This window comes from Schistocerca serialis, chromosome 10, assembly GCF_023864345.2.
Source record: "Schistocerca serialis cubense isolate TAMUIC-IGC-003099 chromosome 10, iqSchSeri2.2, whole genome shotgun sequence".
Classification (NCBI taxonomy): domain Eukaryota; kingdom Metazoa; phylum Arthropoda; class Insecta; order Orthoptera; family Acrididae; genus Schistocerca; species Schistocerca serialis.
This window is the reverse complement of record NC_064647.1, coordinates 221999430-222024485: the sequence shown is the minus strand read 5'-3', so window position 1 is coordinate 222024485 and position 25056 is coordinate 221999430. Positions and strand designations below refer to the sequence as shown.

General features: G+C 38.6%; 1 protein-coding gene and 1 long non-coding RNA gene across 3 annotated transcripts in view; one reads left to right on the top strand and one right to left on the bottom strand.

Annotated features, from left to right (window-relative positions):
* Nucleotides 1–1710, bottom strand: part of LOC126425043 (uncharacterized) — a 38505-nt gene extending 36795 nt beyond the window's left edge. The window contains exon 1 of the long non-coding RNA XR_007576254.1: nt 1622–1710. This is a non-coding gene — a long non-coding RNA (uncharacterized LOC126425043). The remainder of the gene's footprint in view (nt 1–1621) is intronic.
* LOC126425040 (transmembrane protein 50B) overlaps nt 1–25056 on the top strand; it is a 515390-nt gene that overhangs the window by 432311 nt on the left and 58023 nt on the right. The window lies entirely within an intron of this gene.

Genomic DNA, 25056 nt, shown 5'->3' with positions numbered 1-25056 from the left:
TAGCCCTATGATACATGCAGTCAATCCTCAGCTATAGACTAATGCTTTGGGAAACAAGTGCTGGGAACATATAAACTATTTTCAAGGTACAAAAAAAAAAAAAAAGAAGAAAAAGCTGTACGAAAATAGGAACCAATAGTAGTAGTATCAGAGCACTCTCAAAATTATTCAAAAAGCTAGCAATTCAGACAGTTCTGTGTCAACACATCAATCGCAACACAATGTATATAAGAAACAAGTCTTCACCTGTACACCACAGACAGTAAAGTATATGGCCACGGAACCATACCCACTGTTTACAACCGAACAAAAGAAACAATTCAAAAACTACCAACATTGTGTTATACCATGGAATAAAATTGTACAATAGAATGCCACAAAAAATAAAAGATGTAGGCCTAATTGATCCCCATACCTTTCGCAGAAGACTAAACAGTATTACATTCTACTGTTCAACAATTTGTGTCATCATACCAGACAAGTATGGCTAATTGTATCAGGTACCGTAGAAGGCATGGTTATTTTACTAAGAAATATTTGGCGACATTCATACAATTGATATTGTTCGGCGGATGAATGAACCAACAAAAGAAGAAATCAACTGAAGAGAGTATTTCAACGACTGCTCTACAAATTTTGAACAACTGCAACCGAATGTGCAGTGTCAGCCGTCAGCATTATTCAACTGAGAAAATTGCAACACGTTTCCAACAGCGCCCATAACACTCGGTAATTTTTCGAACAGGGACATAACAGACCGGATCAATTCGTAAACAATTTTCTTTGTATATGAAAAACAATACTGCTCGTACGGCTATACATAGCGGTATGTACTGTTGATGCTGTCTGTGCAGTAATAACTGATAAAAGACGCATATCTAGTAATACAGCAATACTGACAGAAGTTGCAACACATTCTGCAAAATAATCTACCAGTATGTAACTTTCTGATGACATCTACAACCATCCTCACAGAACGAAAATAACAGCATATGGAGACAAAAAGGTGAGTCAGATATCGAATAAAACATTTGCGCATCTTACAACCTATACCCAAACATGCGACCAGCATCATTATTATAAAGTAAGTAACGAGAGAGACTTCACCAGATTCAAGCACACGTATGGTATCAACAGCAAAATATAGACTGCGTTCTACTGCCAAACACACCAACTTACAAATTACCCACACTTTGTATATCATTCCTCTGAAAAAGAAGAAGAAGGAAACTTGCAGAGCAGTACGTGGATAAAATCGTGCAGATGCTTACACTATTATTACAATACGGTTGAAGTATAATTATGAAATGAATGTGACGTAGGCTTTACAACGTTAAACATCGGTGCCCATTTCGATTTATTCACTTTTTCTAACTCAATTGAGGCTAACATAATTTATACATCTAGTAGTTAACACATGAACTCTATTTGCTATGGAATAAATATATATATGCAACGCAGAATTACTTAAAATCTCCGTAATGGGTGAACAAAACAAAGCACAGCAGTACCGGAAAGTGTACAACTACAACCAATCCGAACTAAAACGCTATGAGTACACTATTTTCCTATTTCAGCCAATCGTCCTCTTTTTTTATTTACTGCTAATTCTGCGGCTCACCAAGTTGTTGTAACTCAACCATGATCCCTCGATCACACTACGCACTGGCGGAGAACAAGACAAAATGAAACGTCGCGCTCCGCCTTGGCTGAAATCAGTGACTTAACTTTGCTTCATATGTTGCCAACCCTATCGCCATTAAGCTCTGACTAGGATTGTATGGTCTGCCTTTCAGGGAGGTCACACAGGGACATGGGTTACAACAACGTATTTGGCTTTTTTTAAATAAAAATGTCATCTTATTTTCCTGGTAAAATTTTACTTACGACAGCGTCGGCGAAACGTGCTGATGTTGGCAACGACTGGTCGTGAAGCAAATAATTAATGCTGATCCTGCTCATCGACTGACATATTATTGTGTGTACCCTCGTCTGCACAATTAATTAATTAATTTTACCCATAAAGCGAAAATTTCGTAACAAAACGTCTGCATTCATACGAACGTCACATAATTCCCACCTATCAATGGTCGTTGCCAACTCCAGCACACTACGCTGCCGCAGTCATAATGCAACCAAGTTGCCGAACGTATTGATACGGTAGAGCACCAGGTTCGAACTGAACGTCAGGATTTCCAGCAACAAAAAAATAGTAGCATAATGTGTGACAATATTTTTCTGCCTAGTTTTCGTCATGATGAACTTCATTCACAGAGAAAGCGATGGGTTTCGTAGTTTTCTTTTTACTACCACTTCAGCAAGATCAAACAGTTTGTATTGCTGCCAGTGTCTGTAGCGTACTATTGCTCATTTCGAATCCTCACAAATATAAACGGTAACCAATATTATGTCGCAAAATATCGTTGGTACAAGGAAAATTCAAAGATGCAAAACAAACACCCTATTTCTGAAGAAGTTTTTGTGACAATTTTAAAGAATTTAGCGCTAACAACCATCTGCCAGTACAACAACCATGACTTTTAAACTAGCAACTTTCCATCTGTAACGGTTTATTTAGAACACTGCATTCAAAGTGTCTCATTTATAATCAAGGTACAATCAAAGTTTATTACCTTAAACACTGATGTGATATTAATGTACCATATTTTTGACAAAGAACTTTTGGGGCAACAGTGTAATGTAGGACACAAGTGCATTAGGCATACTAGTACGTCGTTAACTGTAGCCTTGTTACATCTAAATAACCAAAGCAGGAAGACTTCCCTGTATACTTTCTTGACAACTCTATCTTCCCTGCATTTTGATAAAATGTCATTTATGTTTTTCATTTGAAACTGCTAGATCATGAACTGACATAGAAACATATAACACTGTCCAAAGATGAGTACTGTTTACCGAAAATTACTCGTATTTTTTAAAGACTGTAATTTTATTTATTTATTATCATCCCAATGATCACATTTGTGACATAGGATTTGTCAGGGTACATTTTAACAACTATATAATATCTTTACAAAATTTGTATCTGCACTGAATTCGAATTAATTTATCTTATGTTTAATACCATATACACTAATAAGTGTTTTTATAACATAATTTATTATGCACTGATGTAATTTCATTTGTCACATTAACTTAAACATATATTTTATACAGTTGCGCAGAGATATTCACTTGTGCTGTAATAGCATTTGTCAAGCATGTGGTTCTTTAGAACAGTTTTAAATTTATCCTCATTTTCCAGCTCTTTAATATGTTTTGGTAGTGCATTAAAAAGTTTGATGCCTTGATTACATACAAGTTTCTGGCTTCGGGTCCTTGTTACAGCCTGTATGTGAAGATCTTTACATTGCTGTGTATCGTAATTATGGAAGTCTGTATTGGTTTTCATTTTGTCCTGATTTCTTTTGATCACCAACAGACATTTCAGAATTATAATGATGGAATTGTTAAAATTTTCAATGCTTTAAAAAGGGGCCTACAATGTGTTTGAGGTGGGCTGTGGGTCATTATCCGAATAGCACGTTTTTGTAATTTGAAAATCTCGTTTAGACGACAATTTGTTTTTCCCCAGAATACTATCCCATAGGATGCAATGGACTGAAAATATCCAAAATATACTAATCTGGTACAGTCATTACTACAAACTCTTGAAATTATTCTAAGCACAAAACATGCTGAATTTAGTTTTAGGGCTACGTTCACCACATGGTCATTCCAATTAATCTTTTCATCAATTTGCATACCCAGGAATTTTGCACACTGTACTCTTTCAAGTTGTTTGCCCTCCATGGTGGGATTTAGATCGTCCTGTTCACTTATTTTTCCATATTGCACATAATTAGTTTTTTTTGCATTCAGTGTTAGCTTGTTAGCACTAAACCATTTTTGTATGTCTTTTAGGACATGGTCCACAGTACTGTGCAATGACTGCTTCATATCACTAACTATTAAACTAGTATCATCAGCAAATAACATGATTTTAGCTTTTCTCTCTGACACCTGAATATCATTAATGTAAATGAGGAACAGCAAGGGGCCTAATACACTTTCTTGGGGTACTCCTACTGTGACCTCCCTTGGATCTTATCTTAGTTTAATTTTTTGATTAATATTTGGTGCTGTAATTTCAACCACCTGCATCCTCTTTTCCAGATAAGACTCAAACCACTTTTTTACCGGTCCTCTGATACCTATAGCTTCAAGCTTTTTCAAAAGTATGCTGTGATCAACAGTGTCAAAGGCTTTTGACAAATCTAGATTTATCCCAACTACACTATTTCCCTCTTCCAATTTAGTGATTATTTCTTTTGTGTATTCTAGTACAGCTGTTTCGGTACTTCTCTCAGCTTGAAATCCATGCTGATTACTGTTTATCAGATTGTGCATATTAAGATAATGTGTGACTCTATATTTCATTAGTATCTCTAAAACTTTAGAGAAAGTTGGGAGGAGTGAGACAGGTCTGTAGTTTTCTATTTTAAGTTTATCACCCTTTGTCAACAGGGGAATGACTTTAGAAATTTTCAGTTTTTGTGGAAACACGCCCTCAGCCATTGACAAGTTTGCTATGTGCGCCAATGGTTTCGCTATCTGATTAGCTGTTTTCTTTACTAATATTATTGGCATCTCATCTACTCCAGCTGACATCTTGGACTTCAGACTTTTAATCACTTTGAAAACTTCCTTTTCATTTGTTGGAACTGCCATCATACTGATGGCTGCCTTGGGTGCTTCCATCTTAATCTGCTCCCCAAGATTCCTGCTTAATGTCTGGGGTACATTTAAAAAGTAATTATTTGTATAATTAGGCATGACATATTTATCTACCATTTTATTCTCCTCATCTTGCAGAATAATTTCCTTGTCTTTGGAAGGTACCCCAGTTTCTTTTCTCACAATTTCCCATGCTATTTTAGTTTTATTTCTGGACTGTTTTATTTCCATATTATTACTTAATAACTTTGCATTTGCAATTACTCTGCGGTATATTTTCCTATACCTCTTTACATATTCTATAAAATCAATATTTGTACACTCCTGCAACTCTGAATTCAGTTTTTTCATATTTTCACATGATTTCTTAATTCCAAGAGTCATCCAAGAACTTGACTTTACGTATCCAGTAGACTTGATTCTGGTCAGTTTCTTTGGAAAACACATCTCAAAGTTCATCATATAAATCAGTGCAAATACACTATATGCCTCATCTGTACTTGACTGTTTCATAACATCTAACCAATTTTCATTTTCTAAGATACTTATGAACTGATGACAGCTGTCCACAGAGAAGTTTCTTTTGTAAATATTATTTACACCTTTATCTTCCTTTGACCTTAAAGGGATTTCAATGGTGAGAGCATTGTGGTCAGACAATCCTAAATCTATGTTTGTTACCTCTATGTCAGTTTCTGATATATTTGGGAAAAGGTTATCTATGAGGCTATTGGAGGTGTTTGTTATTCTAGTTGAATTGTTTATGTGTGGTGACATGTTGAAACTCTTTAATATGTCCAAAAATTGCCTATTTTGTTGACTTTCAACTAGAACATTAATATTGAAATCACCACAAAGAATAATCACAGTTTCTTTTTTGTAAATAGTATTTAGCAAAAATTCTAATTTATCAAAAAAGACGTCTATGTTTCCACATGGTGACCTATACACTGTTATGACTATGACTTTTTTCATCAGGCCATACAGCTGGACAGCACCTGCTTCAAAAAACTTTTCAATACTTAAGTTCTCTGCTTCACATCTCTTTTTAAATTCTAACTCTTGTCTAAGGTAAATACCGACTCCACCAACTTCTGCAATTTTCCTACTATAATTATTTGCCAGTTTAAATGGATTAATATGAATATTATTAATTTGTTGGTCCTTACACCAATGTTCAGTAATACACAAGACATCAGGTTGGGTGTTACTTACTGCTATTTCAAGTTCACAATATTTGTTCTTAAGGCACTGCACATTTAGAGTCATAATCTTTAGAACAGGGGAGTGAGCACTGGTGGTATTTCTCCTTTCGTTTAACACTGTTATCTTGGAGTTTTCATTACGGCTGGATACCAAAAATCCTGTTGTAACACAGGTTTCTTGTTTCTGTTGCTTTTCCTACTTGAAGTGGATGATGCTGATTGATTGTTTATACTAGCTGTGGCAGCTGATGACATTTTAGTATTTACAATAGCAGATGATGATGTTTTTAGTGCTTCAGCAAATGTTGCTCTTGTTAAGGTTTTCATTTCTTCTGCTTCTGCCCTCATTTGGAGTGGGATTTTAGGGAACTTTTCTACTGTTATGTGGCTTATTTCTTCTAGTATCTTTTCACCCATCATCTCTTTTCCATAATAGTTCCTGTGCTGTCCATGCCTCGTGAAATGATTTCTCACTGAGCTGTTTGCATCCACAAAAGTTGCACACTTAAAAGCACAGCAGATCTTCCTGAATTTATTATTTGTTGACTTTATTTCTTTGTTTACACATGATTCCTTGATTAGATCATGTCTATGTGGCACACTTACAACGAGAACCTTTAAATTTAGATCTGACAGCTTTTTTAGAGTTGTTTGGAGTGCCCTTGTTGCTAGTTGGCTTTCATTTTTGTATATGTCATTTGCTCCACCTATTAGCACACAGCATGTTCCACTCTTAACTAAGTTTTCACAATTATTTACTATTTCATTAAGGGGAGCACCAGGTTTGACAATGGCTGTTACTCTGAACTGCGACTGCCGATCATTTATTATTTGTGCCACACCCTTTGCATGACTATCACCTAATACACAAACTTGATATGTGTTGTTCTCCAGGTGCCCTCGTTCCGTCGTTTTTATAGTACACTTTGGAGAAACATTTCTCTCGTTAGAACACACAGATGATCTAGATTCACTTGTCTTATTGACACACTAGAATTCTGCAGATTTTGACTCCATTGTTTCTTCCCAATTTATGAATGAATATACTCGTTAACAAATCGAGTTTGTAACGAATTAATGTATATGTTTACCGTATCAAGTGACATACTGATAGTTACAAATACTTTTGGGACCAGACAGCAAAAATATAAAAGGACAGCAACACAAGCAGGGAACGAAGGTGGTGGTGAAGCATAACACACAAAAGGCTGTAAACAGGCACTTTTTATCCTTGTATCTAGCTGACTGCTTACATTTGTTTGTTACTACCAGCAAGTGCCATAGTTGGACCTCTGGATGTCATGAGACAAAACAGGTTACAAACATCCTTTAAGAGCTATACTGTGATCGAAGCATTCCTCAGAAGTTTCCCTGTCTTGACAGCATACTCAATGGCAGGATCAGTCTGAATGTTAATCAGAAGTAACCAAACCATTTCTCAGTGTGCCACAGTAGTTTCCAATAACATTTTGGGGAAGGAAGAGTGATTGTCCACTGATAAAGTTGTTTCTCAAACATTTTAAAATGTGTTGGATCAGCTAGCAAAATAAGCTTCCTCTTTTCATCAGGATGCTACCCAGAGTGCATTAATTTCATAAACCTACCTGCAGTAGTTTAGAACTCTAGCCATAGACCTTGATTTTGCCCACACATATCAGATACCACATGATGAATTTTCATACCAAATGTCTCCCATTTGTTTACATGTGCAACAATTGTGTTCTTGACATATGAACTTTGAAAAGAAGGCCAAGTATAATTGCAACTTATTTCATGCTTCCATCTTGTAAAACCACCCAGCATAAAAACTAATGGATGGGGCTACATTTTCTGAACAAAATTTTGCAGGTGGTATACTAACATTACAAATGATGCAGCCAATGCTCGGTTATTAGTCCAATGGTGGAGTCAAACTAAACTCACTATCATAAGAATTGCATGTTTTACTTCTGGTAACATGAGATGCATTTTGATCTTGAGGGAACCAATGTGATCTCTCAGTACTCCAGATCTAAACTTTACATTCTGTAGTGTACACCTGAGGGTTCTGTCTGAAGAGAAAGGTCATTTGTTTTCTAGCAAGATTTTGTACCCTGTTTTGCCACAAGTTAGTCTAACTTTAGAGCTTCCTGCAATGTTTCATCTGATGACTTGCTACTTTTGCAGATCCCCATTGCTACAACTGAATTGGTCTGCACCAAAAAAATAATGTAGAATGGAAAAGAACTTGTCATTTTCAGCAAAAACTTAACCCTCCCTTTTCTGAGAGAGGTTCAAGTGTCTCTTCTAAACTTGTTTCATCCTGCGCCTGATGTACAAAGTTCTTCTAGATTGTAACCTTATTGGCTGTTGTGGCCAAGTCACCTCGAGTAATACTGATCCTGTGCTCTACTGAAACTGCTTCAGTCTATCAGACAAATGGGTCCAACATTGCTGTTTGCAAAAATAAAATGGTTTTCATCATATACTAAGTTTTGATACTGTTACATTAGCCACTAGCTAATTATTTCTCATTATATTGAAATAGACAAGTTACAGGTGAATAGATCTCATAAAATCTGCAATTCAATATTTTAAAAGGACAAACAAAACTTTGATAAAACAAATAATATTCCAAGACTGTTGTAATTAAGAAGGGAGAAATTCCTCCTGTTATGGCCTTTGCCATTACTGTTAAGCTCCATGTGTGTAAGGCATGCTGTAATAATGCTGATTCTCAGGTTTAATTTAGGGACAGTTATTTAATGGCACAAGTTCACATTCAAGGACAGTTTTGATAATAACTGAAAGATTGTTAGCAGATTATGTGCTTTGTTGGTGCTACACAGTTTCGTTATTTTGATCGAGATGAACTTACTAAGTGAAAAACCCGTGCAATACACACATTTATTTACATATAAAAGCCGGCTTTCGAATCTCCCCTTGTGTGAGACTGCTTGCACAAGATCATGTGACAATTTTAAGTTCTGCATTCACATGTGTTACTGTTTGCTTCACTTCTCCTGTGTAATCCTTCATTGATTGTATTGATAGCCATTTGTTTTATGATATATTGTGAAATTTCGAGCATCCACAAGCTCTGCGATAAACTAGTGTTGTTATCGTCAATTGTAGGCTTAAGTTAGATTGTGCTATTTCAAAAGTTTTAGGGAAATTAGGGGTATTGTTGTTCAAAACAACCTTTCTCTAATTCATCGTCCAATTACGTGAGAAATAGGTCACTTTCAGACTGTTCAGACGCTTACAATACTATATTTTCGTAAGTCAGTGGTACGAGCGTTTTGGATATGTATTTTAATTTGTAGCACATCAGCGTCTGTGGGTCACAGTTCAGCCAAAGTATACATCGCACCTGTATTTCATTGTGTATTAACGCAAATAAATGTGTGTTTTTGAAAATTTTTGGTCGCTACAATTTTCCTTTGCGTAATAAACAAGCAATTGGGGTTTTAATTACTGTAGGAGATATTCTAATTAACATTTTGTGTTATATCTCATTTTCCCTTAAAGAAGAGTAATCATACGTATTATCTGCATTTATCATAAATTAAATCTGTTTTCCAGTTTGCTAACAACTGTAATTAACATAAAAATATTTTAGGAAACTAGTGAATTCTATAACTTCTTTGTGTTTTCTGAACAGAAATCTCTTTTTGTGTATCTGCTTCAGTCTTTATGGGGAATTAGCACCTTTTTAGCTCAGATTAAGAAATAATCAGCAGCTTTAATTTGTAGCCCTTTGTTCACTGACCTGCAATACACTGCAACAGGCAAAATGCAGCTCCACTGGGATTGCTGTTACCAGACATGGGGTGTGTTGGTTGACATTTGTAAGCACCTGAAAATCACCCCGACTACTGTCAAACGATTGTCAGCTGTGGTGAATCAGTGTGTTGGAAGAGCTGCCGAGAGTCGTGTACCTGTGGTAACGGTACCAGATGTACCTTAAGTACACTCCTCTGGTGTATATCTTGTCTCCTCTGCATCTGTCATTACTCATCCACTTCCCTGTGAGCAGCATGTCAATGGTGGATCTAGGCGTCACGTGGAGGGTGGACTTGGGCCAGGGAAGACTCAAGGTGTTATACCAATCCCCATAACTAACAAGTTTAAAGTGCTGTCTTTCACTTAAACAAACTGAGCCAGTGGGACTCACTTCACCGGTTTTGGGAAAACATGAAAGGGTAGGGGTCTGTAAATCATTGGCAATACAAATGTATGGCGAATGATTGTATCCCTTCGGGAAATGCCAGCGAGGGACAGGGAAGAACACCAGGTGCACTCAGTGTGAGGCTATTCCAGCAGCCATTTAGGGAACAGAGTGCAACAAACTGACGATTCTGGTGCACATAGGAACACAGGATGCCTTTCGTCTGGGCCCTGAAGTGACTCTTGGGTCATTCCAGCGACTGGCAGAGAAAGTTGAGGAGACCGGCTTTGTGCATTAAGTCTCAATGATCCCACAATATGCAGCATTGTCTCCAGAACTGAACGTGGCCCTTCGGTTGTGTGTTGAGTGGAATTACTGAACCAGACACTTCGGAAGTTCTGTGACAAGCGACTTCCTGGACCAGTGCCATAGCGTTGTGACTTTAGGGTCCCTATAAATAGGTCAGATGTGCACTACACAACAGAGGCTGCTACTCAGGCTACTGACTGTGCGGTGCACCCAAGAGGTTTTTTTTTTTTTTTTAGATTAGACGGCTCTCCATCCAGGAGTGTAGGAATCCCAGAAGTATAAGTGCAAGACTGAAAGAAATGCCTCCCACAGGTGAGAGGTGGTAAACTGCCGAAGCATTCGTAATGAAGTGGCAGAGTTTGAAGTGCTCGTGAAAACCAATGAAGCTCAATGAAAGCTGCTTGAAACCTGAAATTGACAACAGTGTGATTTTTGAGGAAAAATTAAATGTATATCAAAAGGATAGGCAAATGGGAAATGGAAATGGTGTGTTTGTCACTGTAGACAAAAAACTCAGATCCACTGAAGTAGAAATTAAAACTGCATGTGAGCCTGATTGGACAAGACTCAGTGTCAGGGGTGGGTATAAAATGATAATTGGATCCTCCTCTTGCCCACCAGGCTCGTCTCCTCATGTAACCACAAAGTTCTGAGAAAACCTCTGTTCATTCGTACCCAAGTTCCCCAATCACACTGTTATCATTGGTGGAGACTTAAATCAGCTAACAATTAATTGGGGAAATTACACTTTTGTTAGTGGTTGGTGTGGTAAGCCATCCTGTGAAATTGTACTAAAAGTCTTCAAAGCCTTCACTGAAAGCTACCTAGAACAGATATTTAGGGAACCCAGTCACAATAGAAATACATTTGATCTAATGGCTTCAAATAGACTTGACATCTTTGAGGATGTCCACATCGACACAGGTATCAGCGACCATGACACGGTTGTGGGAACAATAATTACCTAAGGACATAGGACAAGTAAAACAAGTAGAAAGATGGATGTGTTCAGTAAACTAGATAAATAAATCAGTTTTTATCTCAAAGAGGATCTTCGAACTTTCAGCAGAGGGCAGGAGCATGTAGAGGAAGTCTGACTCAAATTAGAAGAATAATTGACCACATGCTGCATAGGTAAGTATTTAGTAGAGCAATTCACAATGTGAGGGAACCTCCATGGAATACAGTCACTGAAAGAAACTTCTAAAGAAACAGATTATTGCATAATAGGGATGAAAAAAATTGTAGGGCTATAGACAGAGAGATACTAAATGAATCACAATGGCTGTCAAGAGAGCAATGCTTGATGCCTTAAATGACTACCGTAGCAGAATATTATCAAATGACATTTCACAAAATCCTAAGAAATTCTGGTCATATGCAAAGGCTGTTAGTGGCACCCAAGTTAATATCCAGTCTTTAGTGAATGAGACAGCAACTGAAATTGAGAGTAACAAAGCAAAAGCTGAAATGCTTGACTCTGTAAATGTTCGTTTGCAAAGAAAACCCAAGAGAATTGCCCCAATTAATCCTTGTACCACTGAAAAGGTGAATGAAATAAGTATTTGTGTCAGTGATGTTGAGAAACAGCTGATATCGCTAAAACTGAACAAAGCTCCAGAGCACGATGAAATCCCTGTCAGATTCTATACCGAATTTGTGTCTGAATTAGCCTCTCTTCTCACTATAATCTGTCATAGATCCCTCAAACAAAAAACCATGCCCAGTTCTTGGAAAAAGACTCTGGTCACACATGTCTACAAGAAGAGTAGTAGAAGCGATCCACAACACTACCATCCAGTATATATGATGTTGATTTCTTGTAGAATCTTAGAACATATTCTGAGCTCAGACATAATGAGGTATTTTGAACAGAATGGTGTCCTCAGTGCCAGCTAACAGGGTTTTCGAAAACATTGATCATGTGAAACCCAACTTGCTCTTTTCTCATATCACATATTGAAAGCCTCGGATCAAGGCAACCAGGTAGATGCAGTGTGTTTTGATTTCGAAGAAGCATTTGTCTCAGTACCACAACTACACTTATTGTCAAAAATACAATCATATGGGGTATCAAGTGAAATTTGTGACTGAATTGAGAACTTTTTGGTAGGGAGGACACAGCATTTTATCTTAGATGGAGAGTCATCATCAGATTTATAAGTAACTGGGTGTGCTCCAGGGAAGTGTGTTGGACCCTTGTTTTTAGTATTCTATATTAATGACCTTGCAGACCATATTATTAGTAAAATCAGGCTTTTTGCAAATGATGCAGTTATGTATAACAAAGTACTGTCTGAGACAAGCTGCATAAATATTCAGTCACCTCTTGATAAGACTGCAATATGGGGCAGAGATTGGCAACTTGTTCTAAATGTTCAGAAATGTCAAACAGTACACTTCAAAAAAGGGAAAATATGTAGTATCCTATATCTATAATATCAATGAATCACTGTTGGAATCTACCAACTCATATAAATGCGTGAGTGTACCACTCTGTGGGTATATGAAATGGTATGATCGCATAGGTTCAATCGTGGGTAAAGCAGGTGGTAGATTTCAGTTGATTGGTAGAATACTGGGGAAGTGCAATCAGTCTACAAAAGAGATTGAAAAGCAGTCAGTCATGTGATCCATCTTAGAATATTGCTCATGTGTGTCAGACCCGTACCAGATAGGACTAACAGGGGATATTGAATGTATACAAGGAGGGGCAGCACATATTGTTACAGGTTTGTTTATTCCATAGGAGAGTGTCACAGAGACATTGGGGGAACTGAAATGGTGGACCCTTTAAGACATACGTAAACTATCCCAAGAAAGTCTGCTGAGAACAATGGCTGGTACCCTCTGGTGACACTTCTAACAGAAGGATTATCAGGAAACTGTTTATATACAGAATAGTGCCTGTAACATGTGATGTACTTCTGGTAATAATGATCAGCCCCCAGAGGAGAGAGGCCTGCATGCGAAGGGTAAGCAACTCTGAGAATGAAGATGGTGTACTGGCAGAATATGTACTCAGTCTACGACTGATACACAACACCTGTTCCTCCTTCAACAGTTAGATTCGGCATCAGCACACCCTGCTGGGCAACATGAGGGGTCCAATGAGATGGGGAGACCACAGCAGCTGTCACTCGATCCAAAGAATCCGTGGCTAAGATTGTGAAGTGGCTGCTGACGGCCGTGATTAGTGATGGCAGCAGTGGTACTGGAGGCACCTGACAAAGATGCCAGGGCGAACTTTGGTGTCTGACTGAATGCTCATTAAAGAACATAACAATATTATCAAGTGATACTCCTGCTTATGGAATGCCATGTAACAGTTACTAATACTTAAGTTTGAATATCGTGCAATTACACCAAAAAACTAAGACTGAGTGCAGTAAGTGCTCTGTCATTATTATTATTACTATTATTATTATTATGTGCGATTGGACCCATATGGATCACGCAAAGCTTTTCCGATTCAATTTTTTAATTCTCCAAACTTCTCTCATTCTTTCCCCATGAATTCTCTTTCTTTCCTCTGTCCATTTTGTCCCCTGTCTCTTGCAAACTTCATTCTCGGGTTGTACTTACCAACTATTGATTTTTTGCCTGTATACATTTCTGTTTATAACTTCTGAAGAATTTATTTGTGCATTTGCTAGATCTGTTTTGGTTTCTTGTATCCAGGGTATGGTTTTCAATTTTTCAATGTATATTAAAATTTTGTGGGAGAGTCTGGGTGTTGGGAGTCCGTGGATATGACCGTAAAATTTTAGTCTTCTTTTCCGGATGTCTGCAGCAAGGTTAGATAATTTTTCTGTAGTTTTCCGAGACTGTAACCTGTATCCATCTTCCGTTCTTTTTGGGCCAAGAATCTTTCTGATAATTTTGCGTTCCTCTTTCAGGATGCCTTCCAGGTCGCCTTTTCTATGGAGTGTGAGTGTTTTGCTGGCATATAGTGCTTCGGGCTTGATTACTGTATTGTAGTGTCGTATTTTTGAGTGAATGGAGAGACACTTTTTATTGTACATGTTGTGGGTTTTCCAGTATGCTCTTTTCAGTTTTTGCAGTCGAACTTTTTGTGCAGTTTTCTCTCCCCCTGTGGGTTCTAGGACCTCGCCTAAATATTTAAAGAATGGAACTCTCTCAATTTGTCCATATTTTGTAGTCAGTTTTTGAGTTTCAAATTTTGAGCAGATGAATTTGGTTTTTTGGAAGGAAATTTGTAGCCCAACTTTTTCGGCGCATTCTTTGAGAATGTCTATCTGTTTAATTGCTGTGGTCTCGTTTTCTGCTAGAATGGCCACATCATCTGCAAATGCCAAGCATGAAATTTTAATACCATCTTTAGATCTTCCTAGTTGTATAGGCTTCCAGTAATTTTGATTCTTCAGTTCTTTTTCCCATTCTCGGATGACTTTGCCTAAGACAAGGTTGAAGAGGAGTGGAGACAAGCCGTCACCTTGTCTGACACCGGTTTTGATCAGGAAGGGCTCTGATATTTCACCCAGGAATTTTATCTTAGAAGTTGTGTTTGTGAGCGTTTCTTTGATAAGGTTTAGGGTTTTCGGATCGAGTCCTAGCTCCTCAAGGATAATAAAGAGAGATTGCCTATCGATTGAATCATAAGCCTTTGCAAAATCAACAAAGGAACAAATGATCGGACTGTTTTTGACTGCTTTGTATTTTAGTGTTGTCTTCAAATTGAAAATTTGTTCTGCACAGGATCGGTGAGGGCGAAAGCCAGCTTGGTATTCACCAATACTGTGTTCGAGTTGTTCTTGTGTTCATTGAAGAAGACAAGCTGAGAGGATTTTATAAGTGACTTGGAGAAGGGAGATTCCTCGATAGTTGTTTATATCTGCCATGTCTCCCTTTTTATGCAGTGGATGAATTAGGGCGCATTTCCAATCTTCTGGTAGTTTTTCTGTCTGCCAAATGTCTGTGATGATTTGAGTGAGTTCTTTGAGGGAATTTGGTCCAAGATTTTTAAGTAGTTCTGCAGTGATATTATCTTCTCCGGATGCCTTGTTGTTTTTCAGTTTATGAATATGTCTTTGGATCTCCTCTAGTGTAGGTGGTGGGGATTCTGGATTTGTGTAGATAGCAGTTTCTTGAGGGAATCTTGAAGAAGGTTCAGGGCAATGGAGAAGTCCGGAAAAGTATCTTGCCAGCTTCTCACAATTTTCCCGATTTGTGAGCGCTAGTTTTCCATCTGGTTTTCTGAAACAGATTTCGTGAGCCGTATCCATTGATTCTCCCAGCAAAGGTCTTATAGCAGTCTCATACATTATAGTTACGGAAATTTTCTTCAATAGACTCACACTGTTCCTTGAGGTACTTCCTCTTGACTTGTCTGATTGTTTTTGCCACTTGTCTTCTGGTGTTGTGGAAGTGATCTAGATTTTCTTGGGAGTTTTTACTGTTATACTTCAGAAAGGCTTTCTTTCTTTCTTCCAGTGCTTTTTCACATCCAGAGTCCCACCAGGGGTGTTTTGTGTTCTTTTTCAATGGGATCAATTCTTTTGCTTTCTTTGTAATTTTTGTTCGAAATTTTTCCCAAGAGTCAGCTGGTTCCTTTTCCCACTCCTCCTTCAGATTGGTTTCTTTGATTGTTCGTGTGTCAAATTTCATCATGTGTGTTTTCTTCGGATAGAATTTTTTTGGGGTGAATTTCACTTTAATGCGTGTTAAGTAGTGGTCTGAGTCAATGTTCGCCCCTCTGCGGACTTGGACATCATGGATCTCTTTCTGTACGAAATAGGAGATGGCAATGTGGTTAATCTGATATTCGCCGATCTCTTGTATGGGGGACCTCCAGGTCTTTTGTTTTCTAGGTTTTTTTCTCAAAGATGTAGACATTATTTTTAGATTATTTTGTTGGCATAGTTCAATAAATCTCAGTCCGTTTCTGTTGGTGAGTCTGTGTGCTGGATATTTTCCTACAGTTTTTTGGTGTTCTTTCTCTCTGCCAATTTGTGCATTGAAATCTCCCATTAAGATTTTGATATCATCCCGGGGAATTTTGGCCATGACATCTTCAAGTTTAGTCCAGAATTTTTCAGTTTGTAGTTGGCGTTTTTTGTTGTCTATGTTTGTGGGTGCATGAACATTTATCAATGTGTATTTCTTGTTGGCGCACTGGATACGCATGGTCATGAGGCGATTATTTATGGAAGAGACCTCTCTAATTGAGCCTAATATATTTCTGTGCACCGCAAATGCCATGCCCAGGAGTGGCGTACCATTGGCAATTCGTTTGTCAGTCTTGCTCTTGAAGATGCGATAGTTTCCATAGTCTATTGTATTTTCATCCGTGAATCTAGTTTCTTGTAACGCTAAGATCTTAATTTTTTGTTGGTCTAACTCTGTTACTAAGTTGTGTAATTTTCCAGGTTGAATTAGGGTCTGAATGTTAAAGGTACCAATGTACATGGGAACCTTGGGACGAAGTTTGCTTGAGAACTCTGGTCGTGATGGCCCGGGTTCCCCAGAATCCGAAAACCCAGTTGTCGTCTGTCGACGAGTGGATTGGTTACCACCTGGGGTAATTCTGTCATTACTCTCACGAATCATGATAGCTTGTAAGTTTTGGTCCAGTGTTTCCACTGGGTGTTTAGAACCAGGGATTGTCAGTTCCTGGAGCATATAATACAGCCGCACCTACTAGATGGACAGACGCTGACCTCGCTGCCACTCGACTCGAGTACAGACGCATTGAGGATTTGGAATGTGAGATTTTTTTTCAAGGTTTTCTCCTATAGATCCGCCGTGTTCTGCGTTAACAGGGTCACCTCGTGTAGGATGTGGCTCTTCACCACGCACGGACGGTCTTGGACGTAGCTTCCTCAGAGGCAAAGGTCTTGCATACCTCCTCAGCTCATCCCTGGGGTGGTGAGGACCAGTACTGAGTCAACCCCAAGCAAAGGTGCTACCTCTACCAACCACCTTGACCCCTGCTCTGTCATTATATTTTATCATTCTTAAAAAATGATCCTGTATCTTAATTCCAAGTGTAATTTATTTTTCACAAAGTAATTTCTTTAATATGAACGTTAACTACATACCTGGTCATTTGTTAGCAAGACCTCCATTAGGCAACAATGACATTTTGCCTGAAGCAAATTTTTATTCATTCTACTAAAATCAATGAATATAATATAATTTGAAGTAAAATGATAAGCATTTTAAACAGTTTCAACTACAAAAGAGAATAATTGCACTTACCTTTTTATATCGCCTTTGAAGTGGATCCTTTTGTTTGAGAATTTATAATACTTATAATCTGCAAAATTAATCAGTTTATACAAATAGAACCATTTGATAATTAATTTGATCTAAAGTAAACAAAGTGTTTGTTCAGCAGAAGTGAGCAATAAGAACCATTTTTGCTACAAAGTTACATGACAGGAAATAAGTACTACCAACAGGACTCAATATTTACACATGTACAAATACTATAATCGAAAAATGCAAATTTAATCAAGTAAATATAAAGTTACCACAATAATAGAAATCAAATAGCTGCTATATACTGAAACGAAGGAGGCAGCAGCTGGTTTGAAAGTATCAGTTTCCTTGACAATCAATTACATTTATGTGGTATAAGCAGGTCTGGCTCCAGGATTTGGAAGGGGGAGGGGTGGCGCATGGAACCCAATATGCCACCACCCCAAGGGGGCACGTTTTTGGAGCAGTAAAATCTTGAATTTTAATATTGTTCCGAACAGGTGAATTAAATGACACAATGATAGAGTTGTGTAACTGATGACGTTGTGAGAATAAATTGAATATACAAATCATTCATAAAATATATTGTTGTACTGGACCAAATTAACAATCTTGTGCCCAGAAAAAGTATTTTTAAGTTTACAGCCTAGTATCAGGCCATGTCCAATGCATGTATCTTTTCAAGCCTTAGGTTATCATGGGTACATTTTGTGCACCAGTTCGACATTGTAGACAATGTTCCATGTTTTAGACTTCACCATAGTTGCATTTGTTTGCATCATGTTCGAGGACCCACATAAGTAGATTTGTTTTGCACAGTGCTCCATGCATGCTGATGCAATTCAGTGTTCACCAAATCCTCCAGCTTGATTTGTAGCATGGTGGTTTTTCAGGTCTCATCATTAGAAATTTCAACAGAGACGTACAGAAGTTTTCGGATGAAAAAGCAAACAAATATCTTCAATGTCAGGTCTATGTCTACATCCACACTCTGCAAACCCCTGTGAAGTTCCACTGTACCAATTAATAGGGTTTCTTCCCACACCATTCATATAGGTTTCATAAACTGATATACTACCCCTCCAGGTCCGCATCCAGCGATGTCTGTGGGTGGAGAATGACACAGCGGCCAGTCGGTACCATTAGGCCTTCAGGGAGAAGGTTTTAATGCCTGTGTGTGTGTGCTGTAATTATTCTAATCTTGTCCTCATTCCCTATGTGAGCAATATGTAGGGGGAGGGGGGGAGTGTATTCTTAGAGTCATCATTTAAAGCTGGTTCATGAAACTTTTTTAATAGACTTTGTTGGAATAATTTGTGTGTCTTCAAGTGTCTGCCAGTTCAGTTTCTTCTGCATCACCGCAACACTCTCCCACAGGTCAAATGAACTTATATCCATTTGTGCTGCCCTTCTCTGTACATGCTCACTGTTCCTTGTTAGTCCTATTTTGCACTGGTCTCACACGTTTGAGCAATATTTTACAACTGGTCATACGAGTGATTTGTAAGCCATATCATTTGTACACTGATTGCACTTCCCCAGTATTCTACTAACAAATTGAAGTCTACCATCTGCTTGAACCACAACTGAGCGTATATGATCATTCCTTTTCATATACTACTCAGTGTTACACCTAGATATTTGCACGAGTTAGCCAATTTCGACTGCGACTCACTGACATTATGGTCACAGGATAGTACATTTTTTTTCGTTTTGTGAAGTGCTCTATTTCACATTTCTGTACATTGAAAGTAAGTTGCCAACCTTTGCAATATTTTGACATCTTATTAAGATCTAATTGAATATTCATTAACGACAACTGCATTACCTGCAAAAAGACTGAGGTTACTAATAATATTGTTACGAGGTCATTAATATACAACATGAACAGCAATGGTCCCAAACCAAAACACTTTCCTGGGGCACACCCAAATTTACTTCGACATTTGAAGATGACTCTCCATCCCAGGTAACATGCTGTGTCCTCCCTACCAAAAAGTCCTCAATCCAGTCAAACATTTCACTTGCCATCCCGTACGATCAAACTTTTGACAGTATGTGTAGGAGTGGTACTGAGTCAAATGCTTTTCTGAAGTCAACCAATATTCGATCTACCTGACTGCCTTGATCCAATACTGTAAGTGTGTCAGTTGAGGAATGTGCAACTTGGGTTTCACGTGGTCGATGTTTTCAGAATCCATGCTGGTTGGCAAGGTCATTCCATTCAATACAGGCCTACCTGATTATGTTTCAACTCTAAATATGTTCTAATATTCTACAACAAATTAGTGTCACGGATATTAGACAACAGTTTTGTGGATTGCGTCTATTGCCCTTTTTATGTATGGGGTTGTCTGTGCTTTCTTCCACCTACTGGGAACGGTTTTTTGTTTAAGCGATCTATGATACGTTTTAGTTAGAAGAGGGGCTAATTAGGCCACAAATTCAATACAGAATCTAATAAGGATTCCAATACACCTCTGAGCTTTGTTCAATGTTAATGATTTCAGCTGCTTCTCAACCCCACTGAAATTAATATTTGCATCACTTATCTTTACATTGGTATGAGGATTAAATCGGGACAGTTCTCCCTGACTTTCATTTATAAAGGAGCATTCACAAACAGATTTAAGGATTTCAGGTTTTGCTTTGCTATCCATAATTTCAGGTTCTGTCTCATTCGCTAGGGACAAGACAATAACTTTGGTGCTATGTTGATATATAGGCAGGAGTTAGTGAAGCGCAATAGAGTAGAGGAACATGGAGGTTACTGAGACAACATATGTAAAGGCTGTCAGGGGCACCAAATTTAGTGCACAGGACTCATAGATGACACAGAAATAGAAATTGGAGGTAACAAAGCAAAAGCAGAATGCTGAAATCTATTTTAAAGTGTTCCTTTACAAAGCAAAACCAAGGATTAATAACCCAGTTTAATATTAACTCCACTGCAAAGATAAGTGAAATAGGTATTAATGTCAATGGTATTGAGAAACAGCTGAAGTATATAAAACTGAACAGGGCCCATGGGAATCCCTGTCAAATTGTGTACTCAATTTGCAGCTAAGTTAATGCCTCCTGTAACCATACCATAGTGTAGATCCCTCAAACAAAAATCTGTACCCAGTAGTTTGAAGAAAGCAGAGGTCACATTTGTCTACAAGGAGAGCAATAGAAATGATACTCAGAGCTGTCCAATACCAGTAACATTCATATGTAGCAGAATGTTGGGACTTGATCTAGACTCAAACATAAAGAGGTACCTTGAGCAAAATGGCTGACAGCCAGTACGGATTCTGAAAGCATTTGTCATGTGAAACCCAACTTGCGGTTTACTCATAATGTCCTGAAAGCCCTGATTCAAAATAAAACTATTCCATGTGTCTGGAAGCTGCACGTGCTTCTGAACAGAAACAAAATGTTCCATAAAAACACGGAAGAACTGTGGTGTCACCGCCAGACACCACACTTGCTAGGTGGTAGCCTTTAAATCGGCCGCGGTCCGTTAGTATACGTCGGGCCCGCGTGTCGCCACTATCAGTGATTGCAGACCGAGCGCCGCCACACGGCAGGTCTAGAGAGACTTCCTAGCACTTGCCCCAGTTGTACAGCCGACTTTGCTAGCGATGGTTCACTGACAAATTACGCTCTCATTTGCCGAGACGATAGTTAGCATAGCCTTCAGCTACGTCATTTGCTACGACCTAGCAAGGCGCCATTATCAATTGCTATTTATCTTGTGATGCATGTACCGTCAGACCAATGTTCACCCATTATGGATTAAAGTTAAGTATTCCAACAGCTACGTACTTTATTTGCTAGACTCAAATCCTTTAACTGTTCCAGATCTCATGCCAGCCTGCGTGAGCTTAAACGCGTGCCTTTCAGCTTCACCTCCTAGTTTCTTGGCTGTCTTGCCAAGTCACAACAAGAACTGCCATAAGTCAGTAACAATTTGCCAGAATATTTCGGCACAAAGTCTTTTGGCCATCTTCAGGTGAGTACAGCTGTAGAAGTACTGGCGAATACGCGCTGAGCTCTGCTATTTAAAGCCAAAGGGGGCTGCATTGCGCATGCGCTGCGCATGTACTGTTTAGTGTGTGCGTTCAAAACTCCGTGCGCTGCGTCTGGTGCCCTCCGCGGTGAAAACTTGGCATTTCGTTATCAGATCGATCTTCATCTTTATACCGATAACTACATTGACTACAAAGTTTCTCTACAACAGGAGGCTCCTTGAGGATCTGTTGTTAATTTGACAGAGAAAGATTTTGATGATGCGACTATGTCTGTGTTGGAAAAAGGTCTGAATTTTGCCCCCACACCTGTTTCACCACCATTTGTAGACTTCGTCAGTGCCATTGAAGAAGCTGCATGCCATCTTGATACAGATAAAGCGGAGGATGTCTGACATGAGTCTTGTCATGTGCTGACTAGAGGTGCACCTATGAAGAGTAATATCTCACCTATGGAAAGGAGAGCTCTCCGTAATTTAAGAGCAGATGTGGATACAGTTGTCTTAAAATCGGACAAAGGAAATTCTACAGTTCTTATGACAAAGGATGATTACATCAATAAGATCAATGTTGTATTATGTGATTCCACCTATCACAAAATTGATAAGGACCCCACGAACCGAGTTATGCGAAAAACAGCAGAACTCTTGTCAAATAGTTCTCTATCGAAGGAGGTCATCAAGAGCTTGAAATTAAATAGTGCGGTTCCTCCCAGGCTATATGGACTGCCAAAGATCTGTAAGGAAAATGTACCATTACGTCCAATCATGAGCGACATTGGGGCAGCCACCTACAACATAGCAAAGTTTCTGGCATCACTGCCTAAACTAGTTATAGGCAAATGCCCTCATCACATTAAAATCTCTAGTGATTTTATCAGCCATATTCAGTCTTTACAGCTGCAAAGTAACGACTTGCTGGTCAGCCTTGACGTGGTTTCTCTCTTTACCAAGGTGCCTCTTCCAGATTCATTACACCTGATGGTAATATGTTTGATGCAGATATTACAACGTTGTTTGAGCATACTCTCTCTTCTACATATTTTACATTCAACAATGAATTTTATGAACAATCTGACGGTGTCGTCACGGGGAGTCCTTTGTCTCCCCTGCTGGCAAATCTTTTTATGGAAGGTTTTGAAGAGAGAGCTCTCAACTCTGCCACTTTTAAACCGACAGTGTTTTGGCATTATGTGGATGACACCTTTATAGTATGGCCTCATGGCGTGGACCGTCTCCCAGAATTTTTACATCATATGAATTCCATACATGAAAATATTAAGTTTACTATGGAAACTGAAAAATATGGTTGTTTGCCATTTTTAGATGTTCTGGTACGGCGCAAGAATGATGGCACACTTGGTCATTCGGTGTATAGAAAACCGACCCATACAGATTTGTATCTGCAAGCTACCAGTTGCCATCATCCAGAACAAACAATGGGTGTCCTTAAAACTTTAATCCACCGTGCCCATACTATTTCTGACGTCAACAGTCTTCAAGTGGAACTGAAACACCTGCAAAAAGTATTCATGATGAATGGCTTTTCAACTAAGCAAGTGAACAGAGCTATGCAGTCCTACAAATGACACAACAGGGAAGAAGAAGAGGTCTTCAGGTCAATGGCTTATCTACCTTTTATTGGGAACATCTCGTCACAGATAGGTAGAATATTGAGGAAGTATCAAGTTAGAGTCATCTTTCGCCCTCCTCTGAAAATATCATCACTGGTGGGATCCGTTAAGGATGACCTGGGCCTACATAAATCAGGTGTCTACAAGATTCCGTGTGATTGCGGCAAGTCATATATAGGGCAGCAACAAGAATAGTACAGGAACGTATTGTGGAACACCAGCGGCATACTCGTCTTCTCCAACCTACCAAGTCTGCAATCGGTGAACATTGTATTTCTACTGGCCATTCCATGAATTACAATGTTACAAAAATTGTGGCTCAAACATCAAATTTCTGGAGTTCAATTATAAATGAATCCATAGAAATAAAATTGTCAGACAGCGAGTCTCTCATCAATCGAGATAGCGGTTACCAGTTAAATTCCGCTTGGAATCCTGTTGTAGAGGAACTTCGTAGTCAACGTAGTTATTAGTATAAAGATGAAGATCGATCTGATATCGAAATGCCAAGTTTCCACTGCGGAGGGCGCCAGGCGCAGCGCACGGAGTTGTGAATGTGCACGCTAAACAGTACATGTGCAGCACATGCACAATGCAGCCCCCTTTGGCTTTAAATAGCAGAGCTCAGCGATTATTTGCCAGTACTTCTACAGCTTTTCTCACCTGAAGATGGCCAAAAGACTTTGTGCTGAAATATCATGGCAAGATGTTACTGACTTACGGCAGTTCTGCTGTGTTTTTATGGAACAATCAGTACGGCGGGAAAGTTTCAAACATCACTTCAAGAATCAAGATGTATTTTAATTTCATCCTCTTCAACCCACAGGCGAGTATGGTGGAGCCATTGCTGTTCATGATGTATGTTAATGGTGTGCCACACATCATTAATAGCAATCTTAGAATTTTCGTAGATGGTGCAGTTACCTATAATGAAGTACTGTCAAATAACGGAAAGTCGAGGTTGGAATATAAAAAATATTAAGAAAAGGATAGATTTCAACTCACCATAAAGGTGACATGTTGAGTTGCAGGAGGACACACTCAGCTTGCGGTCAAAGCCTTCTTCAGGAAAGAGAACACACACACACATTCATTTAAGCAAGCACATGTCACACAAATGTGGTCACTATCTCTGGCAGCTCCAACCAGAACACGTTTCAGTTGGGACTGCTACATATGGTGGTCATATGTGCTTGAGGTGAGTGTGCTTTTTGTGTGTGTGTGGGGGTGGGGGTTGTGCACACGCGCGCACCCGCCCACCTTTTTCTGAAGAAGGTTTTGGCTGAAAGCTGAATGTGTACTGGTCTTTTTGGTGTGCCTGTGAGCACTTGGTATTGTCATCTTTATGGTGAGAAGCAGTCTATGCTTTTCCCAATATTGTTGAAGTACTGTCAAAACTTCACCAATGTCCATCATATCTTGATAAGATTTTAAAATGCTTTCTTACTTTTAAAAATGGCAGCTCAGTAATTGACCAACTAGTCTGTTCACTGGGATTGTTTAACCCTGCTGTTCTGTTCGGGTCTATATGACCCGAAACGAATATGAACGTTATTTTACATTATGTAAATACCAATATATATTTATGAAACTTTGTGACTTTGTCTGAAAATGGATGAGCAGCATGTGTTTTAAAAGGTTTTAAAAAAGTTTAAGAAGTTTGGGCTTCAACTGTAATAGTTGCATATGTAATGTTCGGGTCATAATGACCCGACACAAATATGTTTAGTGTAACTCGTATTTATTTCTAAAATCTGGAAATGGCGAAAATTATTTTTGTTGTGT